At 41.3% G+C, this 17,472-nt stretch overlaps 1 protein-coding gene and 1 pseudogene across 2 annotated transcripts in view; one reads left to right on the plus strand and one right to left on the minus strand.

Moving 5' to 3' along the window:
* Positions 1 to 17,472, minus strand: part of LOC311042892 (H-2 class II histocompatibility antigen, E-S beta chain-like) — a 103,870-nt gene that overhangs the window by 69,604 nt on the left and 16,794 nt on the right. The gene's annotated exons all lie outside the window — the stretch shown is intronic.
* LOC311042899 (myosin heavy chain, fast skeletal muscle-like) overlaps positions 1 to 17,472 on the plus strand; it is a 187,326-nt pseudogene that overhangs the window by 4,766 nt on the left and 165,088 nt on the right. Inside the window, exons 14-39 of the transcript XR_014602875.1 lie at positions 84 to 387; positions 1,078 to 1,142; positions 1,466 to 1,572; positions 1,809 to 1,926; positions 2,052 to 2,175; positions 2,268 to 2,404; positions 2,639 to 2,894; positions 3,399 to 3,641; positions 4,169 to 4,345; positions 4,429 to 4,574; positions 4,734 to 4,824; positions 4,916 to 5,305; positions 5,525 to 5,651; positions 5,820 to 5,938; positions 6,363 to 6,559; positions 6,803 to 6,986; positions 7,125 to 7,290; positions 7,432 to 7,556; positions 7,710 to 8,018; positions 8,134 to 8,337; positions 8,423 to 8,548; positions 9,134 to 9,304; positions 9,388 to 9,492; positions 9,596 to 9,691; positions 10,244 to 10,372; positions 10,473 to 10,614. The product of XR_014602875.1 is annotated as a myosin heavy chain, fast skeletal muscle-like (transcript). The remainder of the gene's footprint in view (positions 1 to 83; positions 388 to 1,077; positions 1,143 to 1,465; positions 1,573 to 1,808; positions 1,927 to 2,051; positions 2,176 to 2,267; positions 2,405 to 2,638; positions 2,895 to 3,398; positions 3,642 to 4,168; positions 4,346 to 4,428; positions 4,575 to 4,733; positions 4,825 to 4,915; positions 5,306 to 5,524; positions 5,652 to 5,819; positions 5,939 to 6,362; positions 6,560 to 6,802; positions 6,987 to 7,124; positions 7,291 to 7,431; positions 7,557 to 7,709; positions 8,019 to 8,133; positions 8,338 to 8,422; positions 8,549 to 9,133; positions 9,305 to 9,387; positions 9,493 to 9,595; positions 9,692 to 10,243; positions 10,373 to 10,472; positions 10,615 to 17,472) is intronic.

Here is a 17,472-nt window from a genome sequence, read left to right on the forward strand (position 1 = left end):
TAATGGACATGACATGTTAATATATTTTTTTGTCATTGGCACTACGTTTTTGGTGATGTGTCTCTTTTGTCTCCTTTACAAAGCCATTGGGCATCTTCTCCATCCTTGAAGAGGAGTGCATGTTCCCAAAGGCTTCAGACAAAACTTTCAACGACAAGTTGCATGGTACGCATCTTGGGAAGAACAAGGCCTTTGAGAAGCCGAAACCTGCCAAAGGCAAGGGTGAGGCCCACTTCTCCCTGGTCCACTAGGCTGGAACTGTGGACTACAGCATCACAGGCTGGCTAGAGAAGAACAAAGACCCGTTGAACGACTCTGTGGTGCAACTGTACCAGAAGTCTTCAGTTAAACTGTTGGCTGTGTTGTATCCCCAACCTGAGCCTGAAGGTATGTTCATTATTGAAACACTCTGTACGCAGGCATTGATCAATCTGGCCTCAGACGTCTGCAGCTTGTTCAAAATGCTGCCGCTCGCCTCCTCACCGCCAAGAAAAAGCACCATCACACCAGTCCTTTTCTCACTCCACTGGCTCCCTGTCCGCTTTAGAATTGTTTTTTTTGTTTGTTTTTAAAGCCCAAATTTGGGTGCCCCCCCATACCTATCTGAGCTCATTCAGCCATATATTCCATTCAGACCCTTGAGGTTGGCTGACCAGCTGCTCTTGACTGTGCCCGGATAAGACTAGAGGGGGCCGAGCCTTTGCCGTGGCCGGCCCCAGATTGTGGAATACCCTCTTCATATTCGCTCTGCTCCATCCTTAATATCTATTAAAGAAAGACCAATGTTTTCTCCCTGGCCTTTAATGCTGCTTGAGCATGTATGTATACCCTTGCTATGTATACCTTGATTGTGTATACTTTGTTATGCTGTTTTGTTTCGTTCTTGTTGTGATCTGTTTAACTTGTTTGCCTTCCTTTATTATTTTAATTATTTTTCTTTTGCTTTAATTTGTTTTCTTCAGCTCTGTTTGCCTGCTTTTTAATTTGTTCTTGTTCAGCACTTTGGTTCGACCTTGGTCGTTGAAAATGTGCTATATTAATAAACTTTGATTTGATGATTCTAACGAATATAAACAGACCCGAATAAGAAGGGAGGCAAGAAGAAGGGTGGTTCCATGCAGACTGTATCTAGTGCTTTCAGGGTAAGAATATTTATTCATTATTATTAACATTATATTCCTGTAAGAATGAAGCATTATAATTATCAACATTATATCCATGTAAGAAATAGGCACGTCTTTTCATGTTGGAATATAACAATTAGACAAAGTTGTGAGCTTGTAGATCAGCTATCTTTCAATGGCTGAAGTTTAAAATAGGGCTTAAGTGGTTAATGTATGTTCGAGAACAATCAAAATCTGTAGAGTATCTAAAGTGTTCAAATAGTTGTAGTGGAGGGAAAAGTACAATATTGTATCACTTTTGGCTTATAATAAGTCCACTTGGCTCTTTTATGTCTCAATAGGCGAACCTTGGGTTGCTGATGACCAACTTGAGGAGCACTCATCAACTTGAGGAGCACTCATCCTCACTTTGTGCGTTGCCTCATTCCCAACGAGTCCAAGACTCCAGGTAAACACAGAAAATATATGTGATTAAATGTAATTATATATATATATATATATATATATATATATATATATATATATATATATATATATATATATATATGATTACCAACGAGTCAAAGACTCCAAGTAAAAATGTAAACAATGATTGTGGGGTGATCATTTAATACAACATTGGCCAGTGTGTACTTAATCTGTCCTAATAGTAATAATAATAATAATGGAGCAACATCTTTACAGGCCTGATGGAGAACTTCCTGGTCATCCATCAGCTGAGGTGTAACGGTGTGCTGGAGGGCATCAGGATTTGTAGAAAGGGCTTCCCCAGCAGAATTCCCTATGCTGACTTCAAGCAGAGGTATTCTTTTCTTTTTCCAGCAGCTTTTAGTTCCAAACCTATTAACGCTAAATGACCCACTTTTACAAAACAGGCACAAACAACTGAACGTCAGTGCAAAATGACCATGAACTTTTACAAAACAGGTACAAAGTACTGAATGCCAGCGCATGTCCCGATGGCGCGTTCATGGACAACAAGAAAGCTTCAGAGAAGCTGCTTGGGTCCATTGACGTACCTCAAGATGAGTACAAGTTTGGACACACCAAGGTAAACACACTGCAAATCTTGTTTAACGTTATCGACAGAGGACTAAAAGTTGATTTTACAGTTGTTCAGTTACATTATAATATTGTATGCAGGTGTTCTTCAAAGCTGGTCTGCTGGGTGTCCTTGAGGAGATGCGAGATGAAAAGCTGTTTGTTCTGGTAACCATGACTCAGGCTCTCGCACGAGCTTACGTCATGAGACGGGAGTTTGTCAAGATGATGGCTAGGAGGTACTTTGAAAACATCATTAATTGATATGAGTTTGAGTACTTTTACTTTCGGTACTATATTTTGATGTCAGTATTTTTATACTTTTACTCATGTAAATTTTAAATACCAGACGTTTACTTATAACAGAGTATTTCTACATTGCAGTATTGATACTTTTACTTATGTAACACATGTGAGTATACTTCTTTCATCACTGTCCACAATCATGACACACTTCAACCGTTTTTCCACAGAGAGGCCATTTACTCCATCCAGTTCAACGTGCGCTCATTCTGCAATGTGAAAAACTGGCCATGGATGGCGCTGTACTTCAAGATCAAGCCTCTTCTGCAGAGCGCTGAGACTGAGAAGGAGCTGATGAACATGAAGGAGAACTACGAAAAGATGAAGGTCGACCTGGCCGCGGCCCTGGCCTCGAAAAAGACACTGGAAGAGAAGATGGTGGCTCTGGTGCAGGAGAAAAATAACCTTGCACAGTCAGCGTTATCAGTAAGTAGCTACACTTGTACAGGAAATGTTGATAATATTTCATATTGTTTATCATCCTGTCTCAAATCTTTTATCTAATGTAGAATGTCTGATGTAGACCATGGCAGAGAATGTCTGGTGGTCGAACGGCTGTTGGCATCATTGTATAGCTAGATGGCTACCAGCACAAACGCCTGACCCAATTTGTCGTTCTTCTGTGGGGGCCGTTGAATCTGCATATGCCACTGCTCCTCACCTGCACGCACTACTATAGTACATCCTTTTGGACGATGTTGATAGCCTCCAGCTTCTTCCTCGTCCTCACCTCCGGCAACGCCTCAGTACCGTCCAGGCTCTAGCAATGACAGAGCCTGCCGTTTTCAACAGCTTGTTCAGTCAGTTAATGTCCCTTGTGTTAATGTACCCCCACCCCCCAGGAAGCAGCTGCAAAACAAATCTCATATATCTCACCCAGAACAGATGCTGCAACAAGTTCCCTCACTTATCTTTTTCATTGACAACCAGGGAGATGAAGCATTGAATGATGCTGAGGAGAGATGTGAGGGTCTTATTAAAAGTAAGATCCAGTTGGAGGCAAAGGTCAAAGAGACGACCGAGAGACTGGAGGACGAGGAGGAGATCAACGCGGAACTGACCGCCAAGAAGAGGAAGCTGGAAGACGAATGCTCTGAGCTCAAAAAGGACATTGATGACCTGGAGCTCACATTGGCCAAAGTGGAGAAGGAGAAACACGCCACTGAAAACAAGGTTTGTGATCATAAACTCTCTGGGGTTTCTATCAAGTTAGTAGTCGTTGCTGTCGGGCAGAAACCTCCTATCTCCATATTTTAACTTGTTGTGTTTTTTCGTAAACTAACGGCCTACTTGATCGTACCACAGCGTCACACAAAAGCATCAAAAGTAGCAGATCTACAAGCTTGTCGATCTGCTACTTTTGCTATAATTGGATGTGAATCCTGAAAAGTTTGTGTTTTGGACATTATGAGGTTTCCACCCGACAGAGAACAAGTGCAATGATGATCTATTCCAGTTCTGTTCTGCTTAATCAGGTGAAGAACCTGACTGAGGAGATGGCCTCTCAGGATGAAGGACTTATTAACACTGTCTATGTTGGGTTCATTTAGGTGAAGAACCTGACTGAGGAGATGGCCTCTCAGGATGAAGGACTTATTAACACTGTCTATGTTGGGTTCATTTAGGTGAAGAACCTGACTGAGGAGATGGCCTCTCAGGATGAAGGACTTATTAACACTGTCTATGTTGGGTTCATTTAGGTGAAGAACCTGACTGAGGAGATGGCCTCTCAGGATGAAGGACTTGCTAAGCTGACCAAGGAGAAGAAAGCCCTCCAAGAGGCACATCAGCAGACCCTGGATGACCTGCAGGCAGAGGAAGACAAAGTCAACACTCTGACCAAGGCCAAGACCAAGCTGGAACAGCAAGTCGACGATGTGAGTTCATAGAAGTGAACATACACTGTATGTTTATTGTTGTTAATGAATAATAATAAGAACAACAATATTATTATGTGCAGTTGGAGGGTTCTCTGGAGCAAGAGAAGAAGCTCCGCATGGACCTGGAGAGAGCCAAGAGAAAGCTTGAGGGTGATCTGAAACTGACCCAGGAATCCGTCATGGATCTGGAGAATGACAAGCAACAGTCTGATGAGAAGATAAAGAAGTAATGTGGACCACAATATGGATAATTAATTCATAATTCGCCTAATAATAATAATAATAATAATAATAATAATAATAATGAATAAACAATATTAAATGCTATGGAGAAAAAACTATACCTGCAGAATAACACTAAGATATGATGTACTGTATTCCACAGGAAGGAATTTGAAACAAGCCAACTTCTGAGTAAGATTGAGGATGAACAATCTTTGGGGGCCCAGCTGCAGAAGAAGATCAAAGAACTCCAGGTATCCCCCCCCCCCCCTTTCTGTAAAATCATTAATAATAGTACTTGTATTAGGATATTAATATGTAAATCTAAAATCATAAATTTGAAAGGCTCGTATTGAAGAACTGGAGGAAGAGATCGAGGCGGAGCGCGCTGCTCGTGCCAAGGTTGAGAAGCAGAGAGCTGACCTCTCCAGGGAACTTGAAGAGATCAGTGAGAGGCTGGAGGAGGCTGGTGGAGCCACCGCCTCTCAGATCGAGATGAACAAGAAGCGTGAGGCTGAGTTCCAGAAGCTGCGTCGTGACCTCGAAGAGTCCACCCTGCAGCATGAGGCCACCGCCTCTGGCCTCCGTAAGAAACAGGCCGACAGCGTGGCTGAACTGGGTGAACAGATCGACAACCTCCAGAGAGTCAAGCAGAAACTGGAGAAGGAGAAGAGCGAATACAAGATGGAGATCGACGACCTGTCCGGCAACATGGAAGCTGTGGCTAAAGCTAAGGTAATACAAAATACTTGGTTCAATGAACCAAAAGTTAAAAAAATTGGGGACTTCTTTATTAAAGTGTAACGCTTCCAAGGAAGCCCAGCTCATATGGATATACAGGACACTTCTCCATTTCATGTAACAAACAATGAACCGACATGACAATGATCAAACAGGTAGACAGGTAAACAGGTTTACTTCAGTGATTGAATATGTCCCAATGTTAATTAACAGGGAAATCTTGAGAAGATGTGCCGCACCCTTGAGGACCAACTTGGTGAAATCAAGGCCAAGAGTGATGAGAATGTTCGCCAGATAAATGATGTTTCAGCTCAGAGAGCAAGACTGTTGACAGAAAACGGTAAATGTTCACCGTAAAGTCTACTTTTACATGGTTTGTCGTACTTGAGCAAATTTCCTAATTAGAGGTAATGCTTTTATCAGCAATTATCCCAGGAATTTAAGGATTATGTATATTCAACAAAGATGTATTTAAATGTTTGAAACGAATATTCAAATTTCTAACCAGGTGAGTTTGCTCGTCAACTTGAAGAGAAAGAAGCTCTCGTCTCTCAGCTCACCAGAGGCAAGCAGGCCTTCACCCAGCAGATTGAGGAGTTGAAGAGACATGTTGAAGAGGAGGTTAAGGTAAGCAGTTAGAACTGCAGACTCACTCCAATCTTCCGCCGTAATCTGAAGACTCATCTCTTCAGACTCCACCTTAGACCGTAGCACTTGCCCTATTAGCCTTGACGACCTTGCAGGCTTATACTATACTATTTAGATAGTATGTTATGTAGACAGATGCCAGGTTCATGTGTTGATCTGGCAATATTGTTATAGTTTTCATAGTTTCAATGTACAAATTATTTGTATATTTTATATTATTCTGATAATAGGCTCCTGGTTTACCTATGATCCTAGATTACCATTTTTATGCTTTTGATGTAATAAGTCTCTCTGGATTAAGAGTGTCTCCTAAATTTCTATTATTTTTCACTTTTATTTAGAAATAGGCCAATTTGTATATTTAACCAGCTGACATTATTCTGGCATTGTTTTCTTTTGACAGGCAAAGAATGCCCTTGCTCATGGTGTGCAGTCAGCTCGCCATGACTGTGACCTTCTGAGGGAGCAGTTTGAGGAGGAACAGGAGGCCAAGGCTGAACTGCAGCGTGGAATGTCCAAGGCCAACGCTGAGGTGTGTCAGTGGAGGAGCAAGTATGAGACTGATGCTGTCCAACGCACTGAGGAGCTGGAGGAAGCTAAGTAAGTGGTCAATGTTTTACCCCAGTGGTTCTAAAACATTTTTGTGCCAAGGACCCACAAATAGATTTTTTGTCGTGGACCCTATTTTTGAATAGCCAAAGTATAAATACCGTATAAAGAGGTTAAAATGATTGTGATGCTATATTAACACATTTTCTGTTTTACATGTTCACATCAGGCACCACTCACTATACAAAATACTGCCCACAATATAATTTGATTCCATTCAAAACCGACTAACAGGAAGAAGCTCGCCCAGCGTCTTCAGGAAGCTGAGGAGCAAATCGAGGCTGTGAATTCCAAGTGCGCCTCTCTGGAGAAAACCAAACAGAGACTGCAGGGTGAAGTAGAAGACCTCATGATTGATGTGGAGAGGGCCAACGGTTTGGCAGCCAACCTGGACAAGAAACAGAGGAACTTTGATAAGGTGCTTTGACATTCATCATTTTAAAACTAAACAATCCTCCTAAAAGTGCATGGATGTAAATGACACATGTCATTACAAACGGTGTGCTGGTCCTTAAAGTGGAGGTGCATGACTCATTTCATTACAAACGGTGTGTAGGTCTTGGCAGAATGGAAGCAGAAATATGAAGAGGGACAGGCAGAGCTTGAAGGAGCTCAGAAAGAGGCTCGTTCTCTCAGCACTGAGATGTTTAAGATGAAGAATTCCTACGAGGAGTCTCTGGACCACCTGGAGACCATGAAGCGTGAGAACAAGAACCTGCAACGTGAGTATTTATTTATTTTAATAACAGTAAGAAATGCATAAAATGTTCAAGATCAATACGCAGGATTAGGAAACACCAACTTAATTCAAATGCAATTGCTGATTGAAAAGTTACTCATTGACTGTTTTCAATCAACTGCAGAGGAGATCTCAGACCTGACTGAACAGATTGGTGAGACTGGAAAGAGCATCCATGAGCTGGAGAAGTCCAAGAAACAGACGGAGACAGAGAAGTCAGAAATCCAGACAGCCCTGGAGGAAGCAGAGGTAAAACCTTTAGGTTCTAGATGAAGAATGCAATTGTCTATATCTTGGATTTCTTTCAATACGTTTTATATTGAAACAGTGTAGCTGTAGCAGTTTATGATCAATGTTACATTAAAAGGTCCTACAACCTTTTGACCCTGTATTATATTTTAGGGTACTCTGGAGCACGAGGAGTCCAAGATTCTTCGTGTGCAGCTGGAGCTCAACCAGATCAAGGGTGAGGTGGACAGGAAGCTGGGAGAGAAGGATGAAGAGATGGAGCAGATCAAGAGGAACAGCCAGAGGGTGATTGACTCCATGCAGAACAATCTGGACTCTGAGGTCAGGAGCAGGAACGATGCCCTGAGGATCAAGAAGAAGATGGAGGGTGACCTGAACGAGATGGAGGTTCAGCTGAGTCATTCCAACCGCCAGGCTGCTGAAGCCCAGAAGCAGCTGAGGAACGTCCAGGGAACGCTTAAGGTGCAAAAACATAGTAGTTAAACACATATCCAAACAGTGGAGCTGCTCTGAACAATGAGTGGGCACATTCTGATGTTTCTCTTAATGTGACCACCTCAAATGTGATATATTTTAGGATGCCCAACTGCACCTTGATGATGCTCTCAGAGCCCAAGAAGATCTGAAGGAGCAAGCTACCATGGTGGAGCGTAGGAACGGCCTCATGGTCGCTGAGATTGAGGAGCTGAGAGTGGCTCTGGAACAGACAGAGAGAGGCCGCAAAGTGGCTGAACAAGAACTGGTGGATGCTACTGAACGTGCTGGCCTGTTGCACTCTCAGGTAAGTCAATGGAAAACTGTCAACATCAAATATTTAAAATACAAGTCATGCATACTTACATTATTAAACTGAATCTTTATTTTAGAACACAAGCCTTTCGGGCACCAAGAAGAAACTTGAAAGTGACCTGATCCAGGTCCAAGGTGAAGTGGATGACAGTGTTTCAGAAGCAAGGAATGCTGAGGAGAAGGCCAAGAAAGCCATCACTGATGTAAGTTAGGATGTCCGCCCCTTGTCCAATCTACCAGGAATATTAGATATCCTTGTGGCATGCTTAATATAAAAATATAATACAATACAGCTTGCTCATGACATGCGCATGTTGTAAACCTTTGCTCTATAGGCTACAACAGAGGATGTGTTTTAGAAGGCTCACACTAAATCATAAACTTGCATGTCTTATTCAAACAGCCATGAAGATCTTTGGGAAAAAATAATCACTCAAAGATGTGCTCGGGGAGACAGAATGATACAGTGCAGACTGAATTGGTACAAGAATCATTCCATCCTCCATCAAGATATACAGTAGCAACGACAATTAGTGGTTATTGTGATTGTATTACTTACTGTACTACCTGGTTAGATTCCTTCTGGTCTTATGACACTATTATCTGATTTTTATTCATAATTTTATTGTCTCACAGCCAACATGTGAATTTAAGCATGCTTATAGTGAGGTTACGTATAATCTATTGTGATTTTCTTGGCAAGTGTGTGTGGCAGCGGCATGGATACCAAGATGTCTTTTCCTTGCGGGAAACGTATATTTTATCTTAATACAAAAATGACTTTCCAGGCTGCTATGATGGCAGAGGAGCTGAAGAAGGAACAGGACACTAGTTCTCACCTGGAGAGGATGAAGAAGAACCTGGAGGTCACAGTCAAGGACCTGCAGCACCGTCTGGATGAGGCGGAGAACCTGGCTATGAAGGGAGGCAAGAAGCAGCTCCAGAAACTGGAGTCTAGGGTAAGATATAGTTTACTTCAACACGGGTTATAGTCAATGCAACAAGAAGAAATCATTTGATAATGTATAATTCAACTGTGAAGGTGCGTGAACTGGAGGGAGAGGTCGACTCTGCACAGAGAGGTGGAGCAGATGCTATTAAAGGTGTCCGCAAGTACGAGAGGAGAGTGAAGGAGCTGACATACCAGGTACTGTATATCATGTTCACTTTAATGACCATCATGCCATTGACAAAATGAACAGATTGCATGAACATACAACTAATTAAATATAAATTCACTCTCACCTCAGACTGAAGAGGACAAGAAGAATCTTGGCAGGCTTCAGGATCTGGTAGATAAGCTGCAGATGAAGGTGAAGGGCTACAAGAGGCAGGCTGAGGAAGCGGTAAGACAAATATACATAGTGATGCATTTTTAGTCGTGGTTTCCATGGGCATAGTGTTGTTGTCATAGTTTAACTAAGGATTCAATCATTAAAACTGGAAAAGCATCTGTGTTACAATCATTTGAACCACTTTAACCATATTTTATACTTTGGATATAAAACATAGCAGCTCATAAGCTCAGAGTGTCACTTCGTGCTGCACTATGAGCTTGTAGATCTGCTATTTCTTTTTTTTTGCAAATCTTTGAATATGTATATTTTTCTTTTCAAAGCAACATTTTTAACGCAAATATTTGCTTCTGGGTTTTTTTAGATGGGGTCGGTGGCCGAATACATATCATTTTGGGGGTCCTTGACATGAAAAAGTTTGAGAACCACTGAAAAATGTTTTTTCGGAAAACTGTCATGTGGTCCCAAGGCAGTCATTGACATGCGGCATAGGCCACTGTACTATTCACAACCACACATTCCTGAAATTGTCTTGTTTGTACTATAATTGTAAGATGCTCTTTTCAAATATTGAGACTGTGTACCATCTTTATCATATTGTAGGAGGAAGCAGCCAACACTCACCTGTCCAAGTGCAGAAAGGTTCAGCATGAGCTGGAGGAGGCTGAAGAGCGTGCTGACATCGCTGAAGGCGTGGTCAACAAGATGAGAGCTAAAAGTCGTGACTCCAAGGTAATACATGCGCAATATGAACTGAAGGTTCACTATCTTTAACTAAGATTTAACTAAAGATTCATGTTGAATATCTAAAATGATGTTCCTATTGTTACAGGGAAAAGAACATGCTGAATAAGTTCTCCAATTCAAGTCACCATACAAAGTCATAAAATATGACCCGTTGTATTCAAAAAGTCATAAAATATGACCCATTGTATTCAAAAAGTCATAAAATAATGACCCATTGTATTCAAGAAGTCATAAAATATGACTCATTGTATTCAAAAAGTCATAAGATATGACCCATTGTATTAAATAAAGGTGGCAACAAAATTATGTTGTTGTTTCTTGTAGTCATTACTGTGTCTTGTCAATACTATTTATTGTGAGGTTTTAATTCTGGGTCCAACTCACATGTCCACTATACCATTATGTAAACTTCATTGCAAAGATAAGTATAGTGTACCTAAACAGATGGTGGCAATATATACAAATACACTTCACACTCACTCACGCACACACACGCACGCACGCACGCACACACACACACACACACACACACACACACACACACACACACACACACACACACAAATGCACGCACGCACGCGCACACACACACACACACACACACACACACACACACACACACACACACACACACACACACACACACACACACACAAATGCAGGCACGCACACACATAAACTAAATAAGAAAAACCTCTAGAAATGTAGTCCATTTGGTTCCGTTGGACCCCTGAGAGATCATTTGGTTCCATTGATACTCAAATACATTGAAAGTTGAATACTGTCACCCCAGTCATATACATGCTGCCAAAAATACACAAAAGCCTGGAATCGCCTCCAGGCAGACCAATAGACCATATTCACACGGCGGCCATATTGCCATTAAGTCAATGAAATGCCACCCCAGTTGCCACAGCAACGCAAAGTTAAATTCCAAAATGGCCGCCGTGTGAATATGGACTATTGTTTCATCAATAGGGTCTCTAATAGAGAAAATCTTCACATATGTCGATTACTTTCTCAAACCACACACACACAGACACGCATGCACGCGCGCGCGCACGCACACACACACACACACACACACACACACACACACACACACACATTTGAAAAATGTATTAATGTCCACATAAACAGAAGTACAAGAATGCCTTGTACAAAGGACATAAACACTGCCAGTGCAGTCAGATAATGGGAAAACAGCCAGTTACAAAGTGCATGACAACATTGATACATACAATAATGTTGGCATACTTGTCAAACACAGCAGATAACAATCATAAGTAAAGGAAACAACGCCTCCTCCAAATTGAGGGGCTTCCTTATAATAGCTGATATTGAGCAGTACCTTTAACTGTTTGGAGAGGCCGGCCATTTGAAGGCACCTCACAACCAATTTGTGCATGTGACCTAGGCTATCCAAGATAAAAAACAAAAGTTTACATCTGTAGCTTAGCTGAGAGATGGTCTGCTCTAGCTGATGATATTAGCACTTTGGTTAGGAAGGCTTCCTCTAAGCTGTAATCAAAAGCACAGCCAACCTCGAGAATGAACACCTCCCTATAACAATGACATCAGGGGTGTTAACTGAAATGTTAGAGAACACAGAATCATCATTACGGTAACCGCCTTCCATTCCGACATCTCGCCAGTCCGACTAGTGGCTTCCGCGTGCGGTTAAGGTTAGGGTTAGGGTTAGGTATAGGGTTCGTTAACGTCGGAAAGGCGTCATGTCGGAAAGGCGCCATGTAACCCATCATTACACAGGCTAAACATGCTGGGCTTCGCAGTAGAATGCAGTTATACAGCATGATGGAGGACCTGAAAATAGAAGAGATATCTTTTGATATTGTTACGTTCCACTGCGTTTGCTACTGGGGTTTTGTCCTGTCTATCTCTCCTTCTCTCTGTCACTCACTACAGGTCTGAAGTCACCAATCCATTAGCTGTCAATCAACCTGTTACCTGGCCCCACCCTCATCCAATCACCACCATCTGCTGTCTATGAAATGCTGGGTTCCACCTCAGCTTACTCTCTCACCAACATTTCACCTGTATGCATCCATATGCAGCTGCCCTTGCTGTATAACCATTCCCAGAGCTAGCTTCAACACTTCAGTAACTGAAGAAGAAGCTTGCTTCAAAGACACATTTCAGGCAAGTCAGTTGAAGTTGGTGTTCTGTTCCACACACAGTCATAGATGCTCTGACAGCGATACTAGGGTCAGATAGCAAGTAAAGAGATGTGTGCTCTACTGAGCGCACCTTTCTAGTTCAGTGGTTCTCAAAGTGTGGTCCGGGGACCCCCAGGTATCCTTGAGGAGTTACAGGTCTGTAACTCCTACAATGTAGTCTATATTTTGGGCAAAACCTCCTTTGATAATTCCTGGGTATGAGCAGTTAGTGTACAAGGAGGTATTCTGTCTCCCTCTTCTGTCCATTTGTAATACTGATCTGTGCACTTTACATCACTATGTGCTCTATTTTATTCAATGGTATTATTTACATGAGTTAGTAATGTTCTAGACACTTAATTTCAGGGGTGTGAGTGTCATATATGAAAGTACAAAAATACATTAGGACTTACTACATCTCCTGTCATAAGCTACTGTACCTGTAAAGATTACACAACACAAATCTAAATTGTGACATAAGATGACAAAATTGCTAAATCCATTATTTCCAATTAAATCTAATCATGAATGTGACTGTGATTATGCAAAGTGACTTGATATGCAACAATGTATATTAGTGTAAAAGCCACATTACCTTCTACATGAAGAGCAAGCAGGCAGATGAGAAAGGTGATTACAGCTGATTTCATGATGCTGGACATGATGGAGAGAAGCTTCTTCAAGTGTTCTGATGATTTACTCTGTTCAGATCTCTGCCTAGATACGACAGTTACACACACACACACACACACACACACACACACACACACACACACACACACACACACTGTGCAGCTCAGTCGTCATTGACACAGAGAGACCGCAATAGACTGCACCTTGAGAACCAGTGGTTCCATAGCAGAGACGTTCATATGCAAACCAGGCAATGCTTAGAATAGATCACTGGTTCTCCCCCGGGTCATTGAAAATGTTTCAGGGATCCAAAGATAAATAGATTGATAGTTTGGATCAAATAGACATGGGTATGTAACTCAGAGAGGGTACAAATTGAACCAAATGCACTGTTACGGATGCCTTACAGGTCCATTTGGTTCCATTTATCCTCAGGTGAAAACTGACACTGAGGATTAGTGCGATAGCCACACACAAAAACACACTTTATGAACCTGTGGTCTAGTGTTGTTATTATGTTATTCACTTTTCAGGCTTTCAGATATTACACCAGCTGATTTTGCTAACTAGATCTCTACTCTGGGAGAAGGTGAGCTTATAGCTGGTGTAGTGTTGGGATTAGTCTCGTGTAGCCAGACAACTATTCCACAATCTCCGAATGCTATATGGAGTCTGGAACTACACTTCCAGAAATCTGAGAGAGGAAACTGGCACTTCCGTTTACGAAAATATATTTTAAAATATCTTTACATTTATTTATTTTATTTCCATTTCTGTTAAGTAGCAAGCTAAATATATGTAGCACTGGCCCTTTAAGGAAAGTGCATAAAGAGGGGTGGCCAGGTTTGTGGCCTCCTGTCTAGCCAGAAGCCTGGCTTGAGTGTTTGTGAGAGAGACCTGGAGGCATGAGGGGTACAGACTAATTCTCGGTAAGACAATCTGAAACAAATTACAAGGTTTTTATAACTCATTGTAGCAATAGTATATATATAAGAGTTTAGATAGGCTGACAATATTAGGCCTGTTGTTAATTATACTAAAATACATATCTGTATTTCCAGAAGCCTCCAGGTCCTTTGAGCAGCAGTACCCTGTGGCTGTGCAGGCCTATATCAATGGGAGCCATGAGCATATATTGACTCATTGGGTATGTTTGTTATTTTGCTGTATTTTGTCATCTTGCTATAGGGGCCTAATGTCTGGGATGAATTGTTGGAGGGTTGGTCTAATGCTTTATTATTTGATTTTTTGTAGGAGCTGAACTAACCATCACTGTTTTTCCCACCGTGCCATATATACTGTTTAGACTGGGTTTTTGCTATTGGACTGTGTGCAATAGAGTTGACTGAGGACAGAGCTATACTGGGCCATTAAGTAGCATTGCATTAGTTTGATTTTGGTTTTGCGTATTTGTATTTTATTTTGATTTGCTTATTTACTTTATTGGGTTTTGCATTATTTGGATTTGATTTGTTTAATTTCTGTATATTTAGTTTAGAGGCCCAAGTAGGCCTGAAGCCCTTACCCTTATTGCCCCTTTGCCTCTTGGGTTTAGTCCCTTTGCAGAACTCCCAGTAATACTAACCGCTTTCTAACTTTCTGTTTCCATTTGAATAAACTTGACACATTTGATACATAAGCCTCTGGTTCTGTTCATTCTGAACCCGTACCTTTCTGGGGAACCTTACCTTGTTGATTGATTGATGTACTTTATTTAGTAAGACATGAGAACAGTACATGACGGTACATAACAGTACATGGAAGTACAAATTCACAATACAAGGTCTACTGAACTGGAAAGCTCATTAAGCACTAAGCTTGTTGTCTCCGCCAGGAGACTATGTTTTCACTGTCCCCCCCCCCCCCCTCGGCCAAGCTAACATTGGTCAAGCCTCGCATGACAATACGTTGAAAGAGTGTGCTCTGATTGGCTAGTGAGACGCATGACGTATCAGCGGCCTATAAATAGATGTGTCACTTTGAAAGAGTCTTAGCCTCTTTCAAAGTGAGGTAAGACAGGAGTAATCATGAAATGGCTGAGAAATGGCGGAGTAAATCAAGTAACACTTAAGACAGGATTAATCAGAAACAGTACTGGCGGAGACCTGTGCTCCGAGGAGCACATTTTCTAGTTTAAGATGAGATCCCCATGCACACAAATCATGATGACATAAGAGACAGATATACACACTACTATACAGAATGTCATACAATCAGTTTACAGGTTACTGGTATGAAGAGTGAAAAGTGTGTGTATGTATATATATATATACAGTATATGGTTAAAGGCATTGTAGGGAACATTAAGCCTAAAATTAAAAAATATTTATATATATTTTTTTTGCATTTTTTCCCCTCTATCAGCCACTATATAATGATGCTGGGGTGTTTTCCTTCATTGAAACACAGTCCTCTGTCTGAAATCCGTATTTTCCCTTCTGTTTATGTTCATGTTGTTTATGTCCGGGTCGTAAATTAACGCACGCATGTGCGTGTCCGTGCGCGTCCGTGCCCGTATCAACTTTTTACTTTCGGTTTTAAAACGCTCTCAAACTTCTTTTTTGAGGCACATAATTTACTTTTAAAAAATCGTTTGGATAGAATTTAGTTGTTTAGCTTCATATATGTGGTCAATTTATCATGAAAGAGCCTATTTAAAAATATAAATTCAGAGAACCGTAGGGTCGGGCATTTCCGCGAATTGTATCCGCATAAGGCAACCTATTTTGGGCATGACTCATTTAAAAAGTCCCCCCTGCGTCACCCCCTGGTGGTCGGGGAAAAGAACTGCTGGAGGGGCGGTGTTTGACAACAGTTTTTTTCTTTGATTATGTCTGAACTCCCTACAATGCCTTTAATGTGTTTAAAGGATCCCGCACTCCTATATGTGTGGGTGGCGTAGTCATTGCTTTACATACAGTAGCCCTGCTACATATACTTAGATGATTTTGATTCATATTAGGATAAATGTGCGCGACTGTAAAGACGAAACGGAAGTGGAGAGGAGCCTTCACATACGGTTTATATTTGAATAATGATCAGAACTTCCGAGTCCCAGATTGTATGACCGGAAACATTTGAAAATTGTGGGAGGCAACAGTCTGTCCACACAAGACTATGTTGGGATGGACTGGAAAGTACTTTACCGTCACTCTTGTTCTTCATAGGACCTGATCGGTCACTAGTAGTAGATAAATTATACTTCTGTGTACACAGTCATCAAAATGTTCCTACTGCTGACCAGATATGTAAATCTATTCAACGCATCATGAGATCAAGTTGTTCTGGAACTTTGTGATTTGTATATCTTTATGGGATTATTTCCTTCTTCTTCTTCTTCTCCTTCACTTTTTTAGGTCAATATTATTATTATTATTAATTATACCCACTCCCATGATATTTCATAGGTAGGTGAATAGTGGTGGGTGGAAGGAGCAAAGAGCAATGTGGTTGCACAAAGATCACACTAAATAATGAGCTGCAGTCCACCACTGAGCAATATGGTCTTGAAAAATAAAATAGAATAAAATAATACAACCTCCCACAGGAGTTACTGACTGGTTGACTGCGCTTGCCAGTGAGAACTGCCTCAGAAGTGTGCTGCCTCCCAGATCTGTCCTTCTGTGCCTAATTGCTTGTATTGGTGTTTTGTCAGTTATGGTGTGTATTATGCATTATGCATCTCCACTGAATGATCAGTATGACGTCTGCTGTGGATGTTAAGGCATCCTCTGATAATGTGTGATGTTTACATTGGTTGGAATGTACACATTGGAATGCCACCCATAATCACCCTGATTGTCAGACCCTGTTGAAGACCCAAGAGTCGAAACACAATAGTCAATATAGCTGCAAGCAGCGATAATACGGGGCCAGTGAATAGAGAGAGAGAGAGAGAGACATGGAAACGGAATAGATTGAAGAGAGAGAGAGAGTGACATGGAAACAATAGATTGATGAGAGAGAGATGGAAACATAATGGTTTGATTGGACATCTCAACCTACTTCCATTAACAGGATTCGAACTCTCAACCTTCAGACTAATAGGCTGCAACACTACCTATAGTGCTATAGCTTTGTCCAGGCTCATATTGTCTGTTGAAGATCATAAACTCTTGCCTTCTTTCATGAACCAAGCCCCTGTTTCACTAACACTAAGATCACTCGTTCACAAACCATTTACCAATGAAGAAATTGTACATCTCCTCAGAACCAAAACTAGTGAAAGTAGCCGATCTACAAGCTCACAAACCATGAAAAGTTGTGAGATTGTAG

This window comes from Gymnoscopelus microlampas (assembly GCF_963454915.1).
Source record: "Gymnoscopelus microlampas genome assembly, chromosome: 4".
In the NCBI taxonomy this organism is placed as follows: Eukaryota; Metazoa; Chordata; class Actinopteri; order Myctophiformes; family Myctophidae; genus Gymnoscopelus; species Gymnoscopelus microlampas.